Here is a 13803-nt window from a genome sequence, read left to right on the forward strand (position 1 = left end):
TGGAACACCTGCAACTCCTGTAATCTCAAACCAACTTACTTAGCCATTATGCCACAGGCATTTAGGGCAGCAATGAAAGCCCTCCATCCTGTCTGTACCACTGCACATAAATGCAGGAGGATGCTTCACTGCCGTTTCCATAATTTTGTTTTACCAGTCAGGATTGTTAGCCCTAAGCTGAACCACTGAACCTGGAGGAACAGTGGACCACTCCTAGTCTGGTCTCTACCCTTTGACATGGATGACCCTACCAAGAGCATAAGACCCTAATTCCAGCCAACATAGACTAATCAAAGGAAAATTTACAATGAGCAATTAACCTACTAACCAGTACATCCATGGAATGCAGAAATAAACTGGACACTCATGGGAAGGACGTACTAACTTCTTACAGACGACACACATCAAAGTTGCTGGTGAACGCAGCAGGCCAGGCAGCATCTCTAGGAAGAGGTACAGTCGACGTTTCAGGCCGAGACCCTTGGTCAGGACTGTCCTGTTCTTCTTGAAGGTAGCTAGCTAGGGTTGCTTATCTCCTTGTGCACTCATGCATAGAGATAGGGCCACTCCAGCCTGTTTATGTATGTTCTGTCCATTATGCCTATTTTGTAATTTGTCTTTCGGGGCTGTCATGTAGTGGCTAACTTTGACTCCAGCTTGTCTTGTGTGGGAGGTATCTGAACAAATATATCTGTGTTTTAAGGGGAATTGTTAGTTAGTTGGGGGAATCAGGCAGGAACAGTCAGACAGACTGTTCCTGTTTGAGCGACTAACTGAATAAGCCCTGGGTGCTTTGAATAAAAAGTTTATACTTATACGGTCTCTGAGTGACTTTATCTGGATTCGACTTCCACATTCGCCGCAGCGAGCAGGGTACCAACATAGGGACTGTGACACGGAGGCGGGCTGAGTAAACGACAGACCGAACATCCTATCTAGGGGGACCAATCAGGCCCACAAAAACAAATGTCTTTGTCGTTCCCTACGATACCGGTGTGAGTCTCTGCCCGGACCTCAACACAGGACCTTAATGGGACCTGGATCGAATCTGCCGAGACACTCGTATAAGGTAGGACAATTATTTGAAAATTGGACAGCTGACACACTGTGTCTGATAAAAAAAAGGATAAAATTGGATAGGTGGCATGGGTCGGGTAAAATTTGAAGTCGTCTAAGGATTAAAGTTGGGTAAACAAATCAGGAAAATTTAACAGTACATACTGTGCACAGGTATTGGGTAAAAATCAACAGGAGAATTGAGCAGCAGACACTGTGCTTGGTAAAAAGACAAAAAACGTGGAACAAGATCTGTTGTGTGATAATAAGGTACAGAAACTTCACTAGGTAAAAAGTATGAGTTGTTTCATGATAAAGAGATTTACGTATTTTAAGTGGTATTTTACCTAAGAAATTGGGGGACGAAGTGTGGCCATGGGAAGGGGACTTGGGATGTGACAAGCTGTGAACAAGCCATAAAAATGGTCTGGAAAAAGATCAGTCATAATAAATGCAAAACCTTGATCAAGGAATAAAACCCAGGGACAAATAGGCCAGGAGCATGTCTCATCATCTGCCCGATGAGAGTCATCATGAGGAGGACTGGCTAGTGACAAGACCCCCACCACCATACTGGGAGCCACTACTAACCATGGGACCCGAAAATTCTCCAGGGTTCTCTCACACCGTGGGAGGAAGTGTGAAACAAAGGGATGGGGGGGGAGGAGAGAGCCCCTATATCCAACCATCCCACAAGGTGATACTGAAGAATGGATAAGCTCAGTCCCCGAGAAAAGTCCCACGCCTGAACCTCAGAGACAGTTACCAACCCAAATGATGCCAAATCCCAGGGTGGGGGAGCAAGATCAGCTGGCGGTTATCCCTGTCTATGCCCCATGGAAGCCACAAGAGACGATTATGATAATGAATCAGGCCCCTGGCAGAAAGGAGAAACCGGCGCTTTTCGCACAATATGTGCGGAGCACAATTCAAATGTGTAATGCAACCCCTCAGGATCTTTTCGGACTTAGTTGCATGATATTATCTGCCGATGATGGACGGAAATGGAAGGCAGAACTGGGATATCAGACTTGCCGAGAACTGAGACAGGGGTTGCCAAATGGTGAGGAGCAGACCAACCAGATAATCCAGGGCTTGGAAAAAGCACTCCAGCAGCCTGCTAACATCCCCAAGGTATTAGAATACAAACCGGAACCTGGGGACTCGGGGTTGGATTACTGGGAGTGCTTTGTATCATGCTATGAGACTTATGAGGGGGACCAAATCTTCAATAATGGGAATACTTCCCCTCAATTTCATGTGCTGCTGTTCTAATGTCTCCCTTTTAAATTAGCCACGATGATTAAGACAACAATATGGACTGGCCAGATAATGACCGTAATCGGATGCGACGGGCCGTAGTTTACCACTGGGATCCCAGCGCAGAGTCCAGAACTGCCTCAAAGGGAGTTGCAATTAAGCATGAATTTGTCCAACGGGGTGAGGAACACTGACGGGGGTCAGATAATGGCCGGTATCGTAACCATACGCCGGAACCGGAAAACCGGGATTGGGATCAATTCCCTGATTGGCCTTCCCCCTGCCATGATGGTCTATATGCCCCAGGACCAGACCAGCTGATGGCAATAAGGGGGCGACCCCAACGACCTTATCCCCGAGCGAAGAAATAGGCCACCCCAGCGAGCGCCCATGCCTGGGGGAGATCAGCCTGGACTGTGTTTTAACTGTGGTTGACCAGGACACTGGAAGGCAAGGTGCCCCTGGGGCATGTAGGCACGCCCAGTTTCAAACCGGACCATCACCCCATTCTCCATGAACAATTCTTTTGTTAACTGACTTTCGAAAATGTTGTCCGTTGTAAGTAGTGACCCCCAAGAGGAACACAGGATAATCTACCATTGCCCTCTCGGGGGTTCAAGGGGTCTGAACGAACATACCAGCTGACACGATTCCTATTGGTGGAGTTTCAGGGAAGGCAGTATATATCCTGGTAACTGTGGCTTCTAATATTACCTTACATCAGCCTGTAAATGTGCTCTCTTTCCACTCAGTGGTGGAGCTTTTGACCTCTCGACAGAAACAGCACCTCACTCAGGCACGACAAAATCGCTATGAGACAGCCTTACTGAGCAACCTGCCGCTGAAATTTTCTCTCTGCTCCACTTTAAATTTGGCCACCTTCCTAACGTTGTCACCCCAGGTTACAAACAATTCTGAACACGATTGCGTGCTGTGAAATCAATTCACTACAGCCCGTGAGGAGCTCACGGACCAACCTCTACAGGACCCTGACATAACCTTGTACGTCGATGGTAGTTCTTTCATGGGCCCTCAAGGCTAGAGATGTTCCGGCTATGCTGTGGTCACAGATGACATGGTGCTCGAGCAGGCAGCCTTTCAACCAGCCATGTCAGCATAAAAAGATGAGTTATTTGCCCTCACTGATACCTGTATCCTCACCACCAACAAACATGCAAACATCCACAATGATTCTCGATATCCCATCGGGGTAGCCCATGACTATGGAGCACTTTGGGAATGCTGGGGTTTCCTCACCTCCTCAGGACATCCTATTAGCAATGCTACGTTTGTACAGAATCTCCTCATTGCCTTGCAGCTTCCAAAACATTGGCCATTATTAAATTTCCCGCTCATATCTGTCAGACTGATAAAATCTCCACTGGTAACGTCATGGCTGGTGAGGCCGCCAAAGTCGCAGCACAGATACTCGAAATTGTAGTTCCACCAGGGCCCCGCCAAGACCCCTTGTGCCTCTCAGTCAGTACGGGTATGCCAGACATGCAAGTTGTAGGTATGTTTCAGGGGGACGCCCCTGAGGACGACAAGCCTCTGGTACAGCAGTGCAGGACAGGTCTGCATCCCTACCCAATTTCTACCTATCCTCCCTGAGATTCATACTTGTACTTAACTTGGAAAGGAGGGAAGGGTAAATAGTTTGCTGCAAACATAGTGGCATCCGAAATTGCAGCAAGCAGCAACAAAGAGGACATGCTTAGTGTGCCGTAAAAATAATGTGGGAAAGGGGACACCCTGTGTGTTGGGCGCCACTCCCTTACCTGGAGGCCCCTTTTCATGCTTACAAATCGATTTTATTGAACTACCTAGAGAGTGCATTGTTAAAAATATTGCTTAGTGATCAGAGATGTGTTTAGTAGATGGATCGAGGCAATTCCTGCCACGAATAATCAGAATCAGGTTTATTATCACCATCATGTGATGTGAAATTTGTTAAACTTAGCAACAGCAGTTCAATGCAATACATAATCTAGCAGAGAGATAAAATAATAAATATAATAAAAGAATAAATAAACAAATAAATCAATTACGTATATTGAACAGATTTAAAAGAATGCGCAAAAATAGAAACTGTATATTAAAAAAAGAGAGGTAGTGTCCAAAGCTTCAATGTCCATTTAGGAATCAGATAGCAGAGGGGAAGAAGCCGTTCCTGAATGCTGAGTGTGTGCCTTCAGGCTTCTGTACCTCCTACCTGATGGTAACAGTGAGAAAAGGGCATGCCCTGGGTGCTGGAGGTCCTTGGTGATGGACACTGCCTTTCTGAGATACCGCTCCCTAAAGATGTCCTGGATACTTTGTAGGCTAGTGCCCAAGAAGGAGTTGCCTAGATTTACAGCCTTCTGCAGCTTCTTTCGGTCCTGTGCAGTAGCCCCTCCATACTAGACAGTGATGCAGCCCGTCAGAATGCTCTCCGTGGTACAACTATAGAAGTTTTTGAATGTATTTGTTGACACGCCAAATCTCTTCAAGCTCCGAATAAGCCCTGACAGCAGCTAAAATACTGTTGCAAGAAGGGCTACCAGAAATGTTGAGTTCAGGTAACGGTCCCCACTTTGCAGCAAAGTTAAATGAGGAAAACTGAAATGCCTTATCCATTCAACAACAATTCCATTGTTCTCACCATCCCCAGGCTGCAGGTATAGTGGAAAGGGCAAATGGTACTCTAAAAACCAAATTGGCAAAACTCATGGAGGAAATAGGGCTTAACTGGTTAAAGGTATTGCCTTTAGCATTATTCCATATGAGGGCCACCCCCCAAGAAAAAAAACGGGACTGTCACCAGCTGAAATCATCTTTGGAAAGCCCCCAAGGATTCCATGGGGTTCCGCGCGGCCTTCCACTCTTGATATAAACAGGCTACCTAACTAAGATTCTCCAAGCCTTACATTCACAGGTGCATCAGGCATATGAGGACGAAGACAATACAACAAGAGAAGGCGATTACCCCAACATCGAACCCGAAGACTACATACTAATTAAGAAATGGTGCCGTGGCAAATTAGAGCAACAGAGGAAGGGACCATTCCAAGTACTGATCACCACGCCCCTGGCAGTCAAGTTGGAAGGACAACCGCGGTGGATACATCGTACTGACTGTAAAAATTTATGGACTAAAGAGACTATCACAGACTTCAACATGTACTGGGCCGTTGTCTTTTGCCTTCTTTTCGTGGGCTTCCAGTCAACTAGAGTCACACATAAGGGTGGGAGCAGTGGCCACCGAAGACATGGCAGCGCCCCACAGGTTAGAACCATCTTTTCCCCATGGCCCACACAGAGAGTAGTTCCCCAATGTACCATGCCCAAAACATCCCCTACTATCTGAGTTTGCCCACAATACTTCCCTGTCCCTTTGCTACAACTATGCCAAACACTAAGAAGCAGGGAAATGTTGGATATGTCATTAAGGAAGAAGTAGCGAAACATTTAGAAAGCAGTGGTTCCATTAGACAGACGCAGCATGGATTCAGAAAGGGCAGGTCCTGTTTGACAAACTTACTGGAGTTCTTTGAGGACATAATGAGTGCAGTGGATAGAGGGGAACAGGTGGATGTTGTATACTTGGATTTCCAGAAGGCGTTTGATAAGGTGCCGCATAAGAGACTTACTGTATAAATAAAATACAGATGCATGGAGTTGGAGGAAGTGTATTGGCATGGATAGTGGATTGGTTAACCAAACGTACACAGACAGTTGGTATAAATGGGTGTTTCTCTGGTTGTAGTCACTGGTGAGTGGGCCGCCGCAGGGGTCAGTGCTGGGCCCACAGCTGTTTACCATTTACATTTGGAAGAGGGGACTGAGCGTAGTGTAGCAAAATTTGCTGATGACACTAAACTGAGTGGAAAAGCAAATTGTACGGAGGATGTGGAGAGTCTGCAGAGGGATATAGATAGGGTTAAGTGAGTGGGCCAAGGTCTGGCAGATGGAATACGACGTTGGTAAATACAAGATTATCCACTTTGGAAGGAATAATAGAAGAGCAGATTATTATTTAAATGGTGAAAGATTGCAGCATGCTGTTGTGCAGAGGGACTTGGGAGTGCTTGTGCATGAATTGCAAGAAGTTGGCATGCAGGTACAACAGGTTATTAAGGCGGCAAACAGAATGTTGGCCTTCATTGCTAGAGGGATTGAATTCAAGAGCAGGGAGGTCATGCTGCAACTATACAGGGTACTGGTGAGACCGTATCTGGAGTATGGTGTGTCGTTCTGGTCTCCATACTTGAGGAAGGGTATATTGGCTTTGGAGGCAGTGCAGAGGAGGTTCACCAGGTTGATTCCAGAGATGAAGGGGTTAACTTATGAGGAGAGATTGAGTCACCTGGGACTATACTCTCTGGAATTCAGAAGAATGAGAGGGCATCTTATAGAAACATACAGAATTTTGGAAGGGATAGGTAAGGTAGAAGTAGGAAAGTTGTTTCCTTTGGTAGGTGAGACTAGAACTAGGGGACATTGCCTCAAGATTCAGGGGAGAAGATTTAGGACGGAGAGGAGGAGAAACCGTTTTTCCCAGGGAGTGGTGAATCTCTGGAATTCTCTGCCCAGGGAAGCAGTTGAGGCTTCCTCACTAGAGATATTTAAGATAAAATCAGATAGATTTTTACATAGTAGGGGAATTAAGGGTTATGGGGAAAAAGGCAAGTAGATGGAGCTGAGTTTACGGACAGATCAGCCATGATCTTATTGAATGGCGGGGAAGGCTCGATGGGCCAGATGGCCTACTCCTGCTCCTATTTCTTTTGTTCTTATGTTCTTATATGTGCGCAAGTACTCTCGCATGGAAAGACTATGATACAGTTGTCAGTGATTCCCCCTCAATTCCAGCGAGGAACTCTCTGCTTGGGGATTCTCTAATAACACCTGGGGTAGTGAAGTCCAGAATTGCAAGGGGACCCCAAGTGATTGCAAATGCTAGTGTTTCGAAGGGTGGTACCTCAGGTTCCCATTGAATATGACCTCCTCCCCTGAAGCCTCTAGGCAACACCTACATGTGCCCTGCGCCCGGGTGACAAATACAACGTGTCACTGTAATTGCCAAGGGGAAACTTTTCCTGGGGAACAGCACTTGCAGCATATATAATTATAATGTTAATGGCGGGCTTTTTCCTCGGTCCTATGAATAGTACCTATTGGGTTTGTAGGGATAAGGCCTACTTGTGGCTACCCAGGGAAGCGATTAACAGGTGGGTCCTGCAACCGCCCCAGAAGAAATGGAGCAGGTGCTGTTATCTAGCTTACCTAATCCCCAACCTAAGGGTAGTGCCTGAGCCACTGGATCACCCCCACTAGCAGAGGCAGAAATGGGGAATCACAGAATTAGAGGAGTTCTGGATGATTGCTTTCCCATTTTATGGCACGGCTAGGAACTCCTGAGAAACCATTAAGTTGGCAGCTGCCCTGGAGGAATTGGCAAATGAAACTGCCAATACTCTATTAGGCACCCAGACTCAGGTGGCTGAGGTGATCACGGAAATGTTAGCCAGCCGACAAACAATCCTACAGAATTGTATGGCTTTAGATTTTATCCTAGCTGAGAAAGAGGGAACCTGTGCTATTATTGACACAGAATGCTGCACCTATATCCCTGATGAGTCTACTAACATTATATCCCTCTCTGAACACATTGCCAGGGAGATCGACAACATTAAGTAGAGCAGGATTTACACGGGTTCACCAAGGGTCTAAATGGTGGTCGTTCAAAGGCCTGTTCAGTAATATGTGGGCATGATATTGCATTATGGCCTAATAGTTGTACTTATCATTGTTAAAATTACTATTGTACGTTGTTTTTACCAACTGATAACTCAATGCCGTACTTGGTCACTTTCTCTGTAAAAAAATTACTTTGTTGATCATGTAATGATCAAAAGGAGGGAATGATAAAGTATGTAAAAGGATTAGCACTTCGTTAAACAACAGCAGCCTGTTTTCCTAAAAGAAACCGCTGATGTTCAACAGATCTGCTAAGTCACATTTCTTCTTGAAGGTAGCTAGCTAGGGTTTCAGGATGCTTATCTCCTTGTGCACTCATGCATAGAGATAGAACCACTCCAGCCTGTTTATGTATGTTCTGTCCATTACGCTTGTTTTGTAACTTGTCTTTTGGGGCTGTCATGTAATGGCTAACTTTGACTCCAGCTTGTCTTGTGTGGGAGGTATCTGAACAAATATATCTGTGTTGTAAGAGGAACTGTTAGTTAGTTGGGGGATCAATCACAGACACAGACACACTGTTCCTGTTTGAGCGACTAACTGAATAAGTCCTGGGTGCTTTGAATAAAGAGTTTCTACTTATATGGTCTCTGAGTGACTTTATCCGGATTCGACTTTCACACCCCGAGCTCTAACAGCATTGTGCTAACTGCTAAGCTAGAGTAGATACTTTTTCATGTTGTATAACTGACTCAGTGGAAACAGAATAGCAGTCCTTTTGGCTCAGCTTTCCTTGTACCTTTCTAAATGTCTTTTAAATTACGTAACTGTACCTGTTTACCACTTCCTCTGACACCATATGTGCACCAAGGAGAGGATGGATGAGTATGGCTATTGTTTTCAAGGTATATTGCAAGTAAAATATCTTTCAAGTGATATGATTTTATATTAAAAGCAAAAAACTTTACAATTACTGACGCTGACCAAATCTCAAGAAATTTAATCTGAACAAGGTGAAATATTAAGACACAAAGAGGAAAGTACAGGAAATAAAACCAAAAATCACTAGCAATGGTACGTTAGCGATGTGTGAGAAATCAGTAAAGTACTTGTGATAAGGTTTGATTTTGACACAAGTGTAAAGGAGCAACAAAACAGTAGGAACCATTAGGTTTGATGGCAGGTATGTGGGCTTGTTGGGATATGATTTATGTAGAAAGTTAGTGTAGCATTGAAGGAGGAAACGGTGGGATAGAAAGAATAACCAGGGTTACTTATACAGTGTCTTCATCATAAAAATGTTGAATTATCAGGAAAGGAGATTGGAGTTTTGAGAGGAAAAATGCATGGCCATGCACTTTGGTAGTAGAAATAAATGTGCAGGCTATTTTCTAAACGGGGAGAAAATACAAAAATTGGAGATGCAACGAGACTTGGGAGTCCCTGCACAGGACATCCTAAAGGTTAACTTGCAGGTCAAGTTAGTGGTGAGGAAGGTTAATGCCAAGTTAGCATTCATTTCAAGAGGTTTAGAATACAAGAGCAGGTATGTGATGCTGAGGCTTTATAAGGCACTGGTGAGGCCTCACCTTGAGCATTATGAACAGTTTTGGGCCCCTCATCTTAGAAAAAATTCACTGGAATTGGAGAGGGTCCAGAGGATGTTCACAAGGATGATTCCAGCAATAAAAGGGTTATCATACAAGGAACATTTGATGGCTCTGGGTCTGTACTCGCTGGAATTCAGAAAGATTTGGGGGCGGGGAGATCTCACTGAAACCTTTCAAATGTTGAAAGGCCTAAATAGAGTAGATGAGTAAAGGATGATTCCCATGGTGGGACAGTCTAGCACAAGAAGGCACAGCTTCAGCATAGAGCATAGAGGGGTGCCCTTTCAAAACAGGCATGTGGAGAAATTTCTTTAGTCAAAGGGTGGTGAATTTGTGGAATTTGTTACCACATGCAGCTGTGAAGGCCAGGTCACCGGGTGTATTTAAGGCAGAGATTGATAGGTTCTTGACTGGACATGGCAACAAAGGTTATAAGGAGAAGGCCGAGAACTGGGATTGTGGAGGAGAAAAAAAAAGGATCAGCCATTGAATGGTGGAGCAGACTCAATGGGTCAGATGGCCTCATTCTGCTCCTATGCCTTACGGTCTTATGTTTTGGAGAACTGGCGTGCATAGAGAGGTGAAGTGTCAAAAACTGAGGGACATATGGAGTACGATTATAGGCAAGTGGCAAAACCCAAGTGTGATTGAGTTATCAACAGAATTTTATTCTGCATATTATTTTTGAGCAAACCAACTGCTTAGATTAAGTTAATTCTGCACTTTATTCAGGAGAGTTCCTTTTTATTCCATGCTGGGCTTTCCCAGTCATGGTCTAACAGAACATTTTTATGTTAAAAACAGCAAGTAGGAAAAGTAGAATTGCACAATATAGTGTGAACAACGCTTGCAGCAGATGTATCACACAAGAGATCGCTTTAAAAGTGGGTTCAGGAAAACAAATGCATTTCATCACACAAAATCAAATTTAATGAGCCATTGTGTTTTTCTTTTAGCACCAAAAAAAAAAAAAAATTCTAATTATAGAAGCAAAAGAATCCCGTTAGAATATCTGATATACCACTTAGGAAGGCTGAAGAATGATCCAGATAAACAAGAGGCACACAACACAGATCCCATTTTTAGTCAGGGCTAGAAACACAAAATTGCAGAATTGCCAAGGTTTAAAAAGAGAAATTTTCAACGGTTCTTGTTTCAGTCGAAGCAAGCAGCTGAGAAGAAGCGAGTGAAGAAATCGGGTAGAAAAAGTCTTTTTTTTTTTAAACACTGCTTGGGGAGAAGGGTCTGCACTGCACAGGCGCATGACGTAGCACGCCAAGGTTTAAGAGCAGACCACCATATACAGCAGCCATCGTTGGAGTGGACTGAGTCAGAGTGGGACGGCTTTGGCTCAACAGGCTTCGGCGAGAACAGGCAGAGGCCAGGGCAGGTTCCGATAAGTTTTTTGTTCAGATTGTTTAGAGTAGAGAGAATGCCAGGCAGGATGTTGGAATGCTCCTCTTGCAGGATGTGGGAAGTCAGGGAGCCCTCCAGTGTCCCTGACAACGACACCTGCAAGAAGTGCATCCAGATGCAGCTCCTAACAAACCGTGTTAGGGAACTGGAGCAGGAGCTGGATGACCTGCGGATCATTCAGGAGAATGAGGAGATTATAGATAGTAGCTACAGGGAGGTAGTTACGCCAAAGGAGCAGAGGACAGGAAATTGGGTCACTGTCAGGCCAGGGAAGAGGAAAGGGCAGGCAGAGCAGGATTCCCCTGTGGCCATTCCCCTCAACAAGTATACCGCATTGGATACTGTTGGGGGGATGACTTACCTGGGACAAGCTGCAGTAGCCAGATCTCTGGCACTGAGTCTGGCTCTGCAGTGCAGAAGGGAGGGTGGAAAAAGAGGAGAGTGGCAGTGATAGGGGACTCGATAGTTAGAGGTGCAGATAGGAGGTTCTGTAGTTGTGACAGAGAATCCAGGATGGTTTGTTGCCTCCCGGGTGCCAAGGTCAAGGATGTCTCTGATTGCTTGCGTGACATTCTGAAGTGGGAGGGTGATCAGCCAGATGACATGGTGCACATCGGTACCAATGACATAGCAAGGAAGAGTGAGGAGGTCCTGGAGAGTGAATATAGAGAGCTTGGTAGGAAGTTGGAAAGCAGGACCTCAAGGGTGGTAATCTCAGGATTGCTATCTGTGCTACGTGCCAGTGAGGGTAAGAATAGGATGCTCTGGAGGATGAACAAGTGGCTGAGGAACTGGTGTAGGGGGCAGGGTTTCAGATTTCAGTATCACTGGGACCTCTTCTGGGACAGGTGGGGCCTGTACAAGAGAGATCGGTTACACTTGAACTACAGGGGGACCAATATCCTTTCAGGGAGGTTTGTTAGTGCTGTTGGGGAGGCTTTAAACTAGATTTGCAGGGGGATGGGAACCAGAGTGCCAGAGCTGACAGTTTGGCTGGGGTGAAAATAAATGATGTTAAAAGTTCAAGCAAATCTGCTAATAGAAAGGTTGTGAGTGGTGGTAAAAATCTTCTGAGGTGTATATATTTCAATGCTAGGAGTATTGTGGGGAAGGCAGATGAGTTGAGGGCGTGGATTGACACGTGGAATTATGACGTTATAGCAATTAGTGAAACTTGGCTACAGGAGGGGCAGGACTGGCAGTTTAATATTCCAGGTTCCGATGTTTCAGATGTGATCGAGGCAGAAAAAAGAAAGGTGGGGGAGTAGCATTGCTTGTTAGGGAAAATATTACAGCAGTGCTCAGGCAGGACAGATTAGAGGGCTTGTCTACTGAGTCCTTATGGGTGGAGCTGAGAAACAGGAAAAGTATGGCCACATTAGTGGGATTGTATTACAGACCACCCAATAGTCAACGAGAATTGGAAGAGCAAATCTGCAGAGAGGTAGCAGGCAACTGCAGGAAACACAGTAGTGGTGATAGGGGATTTTAATTTTCCATATATTGATTGGGACTCCCATACTGTTAGGGGTCTAGATGGTTTAGAGTTTGTAAAATGTGTTCAGGAAAGTTTTCTAAATCAATATATAGAGGGACCAACTAGAGGGGATGCAATATTGGATCTCCTGTTAAGAAACAAGTTAGGACAAATGACGGAAGTCTGTGTAGGGGAGCACTTTGGTTCCAGTGATCATAACACCATTAGTTTCAACTTGATCATGGACAAGGATAGATCTGGTCCTAGGGTTGAGGTTCTGAACTGGAAGGCGGCCAAATTTGAAGAAATGAGAAAGGATCTAAAAAGCGTGGATTGGGACAGGTTGTTCTTTGGCAAAGATGTGGTCGGTAGGTGGGAAGCCTTCAAAGGAGAAATTTTGAGAGTGCAGAATTTGTATGTTCCTGTCAGGATTAAAGGCAAAGCGAATAGGAATAAGGAACCTTGGTTCTCAAGGGATATTGCAACTCTGATAAAGAAGAAGAGGGAGTTGTGTTCTGTTGTTTAAAAAAGGATCGAAAAGTAATCCAGGAAATTACAGGCCGGTAAGTTTAACGTCGGTAGTAGGTAAGAGACAGAATCTACAAGCACTTGGATAGACAGGGACTTATTAGGGAGAGTCAACATGGCTTTGTGCATGATAGGTCATGTTTGACCAATCTCTTGGAGTTTTTCGACGAGGTTACCAGGAAAGTGGATGAAGGGAAGGCAGTGGATATTGTCTACATGGACTTCAGTAGGGCTTTTGACAAGGTCCCGCATGGGAGGTTAGTTAGGAAAATTCAGTCGCTAGGTATACATGGAGAGGTGGTAAATTGGATTAGACATTGGCTCGATGGAAGAAGCCAAAGAGTGGTAGTAGAGAATTGCTTCTCCGAGTGGAGGCCTGTGACTAGAGGTGTGCCACAGGGATCAGTGCTGGGTCCATTGCTATTTGTCATCTATATCAACGATCTGGATGATAATGTGGTAAATTGGATCAGCAAATTTGCTGATGATACAAAGATTGAAGGTGTAGTAGACAGGTGTAGTAGACAGTGAGGAAGGTTTTCAAAGCTTGCAGAGGGATTTGGACCAACTGGAAAAATGGGCTGAAAAATGGCAGATGGAGTTTAATACAGATAAGTGTGAGGAATTGCACATTGGAAGGACAAACCAAGGTAGAACATACAGGGTTAATGGTAAGGCACTGAGGAGTGCAGTAGAGCAGGGGGATCTGGGAATACAGATACAAAATTCCCTAAAAGTGGCATCACAGGTAGATAGGGTCGTAAAGAGAGCTTTTGG

General features: G+C 45.0%; 1 protein-coding gene across 1 annotated transcript in view; it reads right to left on the bottom strand.

The window, feature by feature from the left end:
* LOC134342718 (translocating chain-associated membrane protein 1-like 1) overlaps positions 1–13803 on the bottom strand; it is a 119968-nt gene that overhangs the window by 40260 nt on the left and 65905 nt on the right. The gene's annotated exons all lie outside the window — the stretch shown is intronic.

Source organism: Mobula hypostoma, chromosome 2, assembly GCF_963921235.1.
Source record: "Mobula hypostoma chromosome 2, sMobHyp1.1, whole genome shotgun sequence".
Taxonomy (NCBI): Eukaryota; Metazoa; Chordata; class Chondrichthyes; order Myliobatiformes; family Myliobatidae; genus Mobula; species Mobula hypostoma.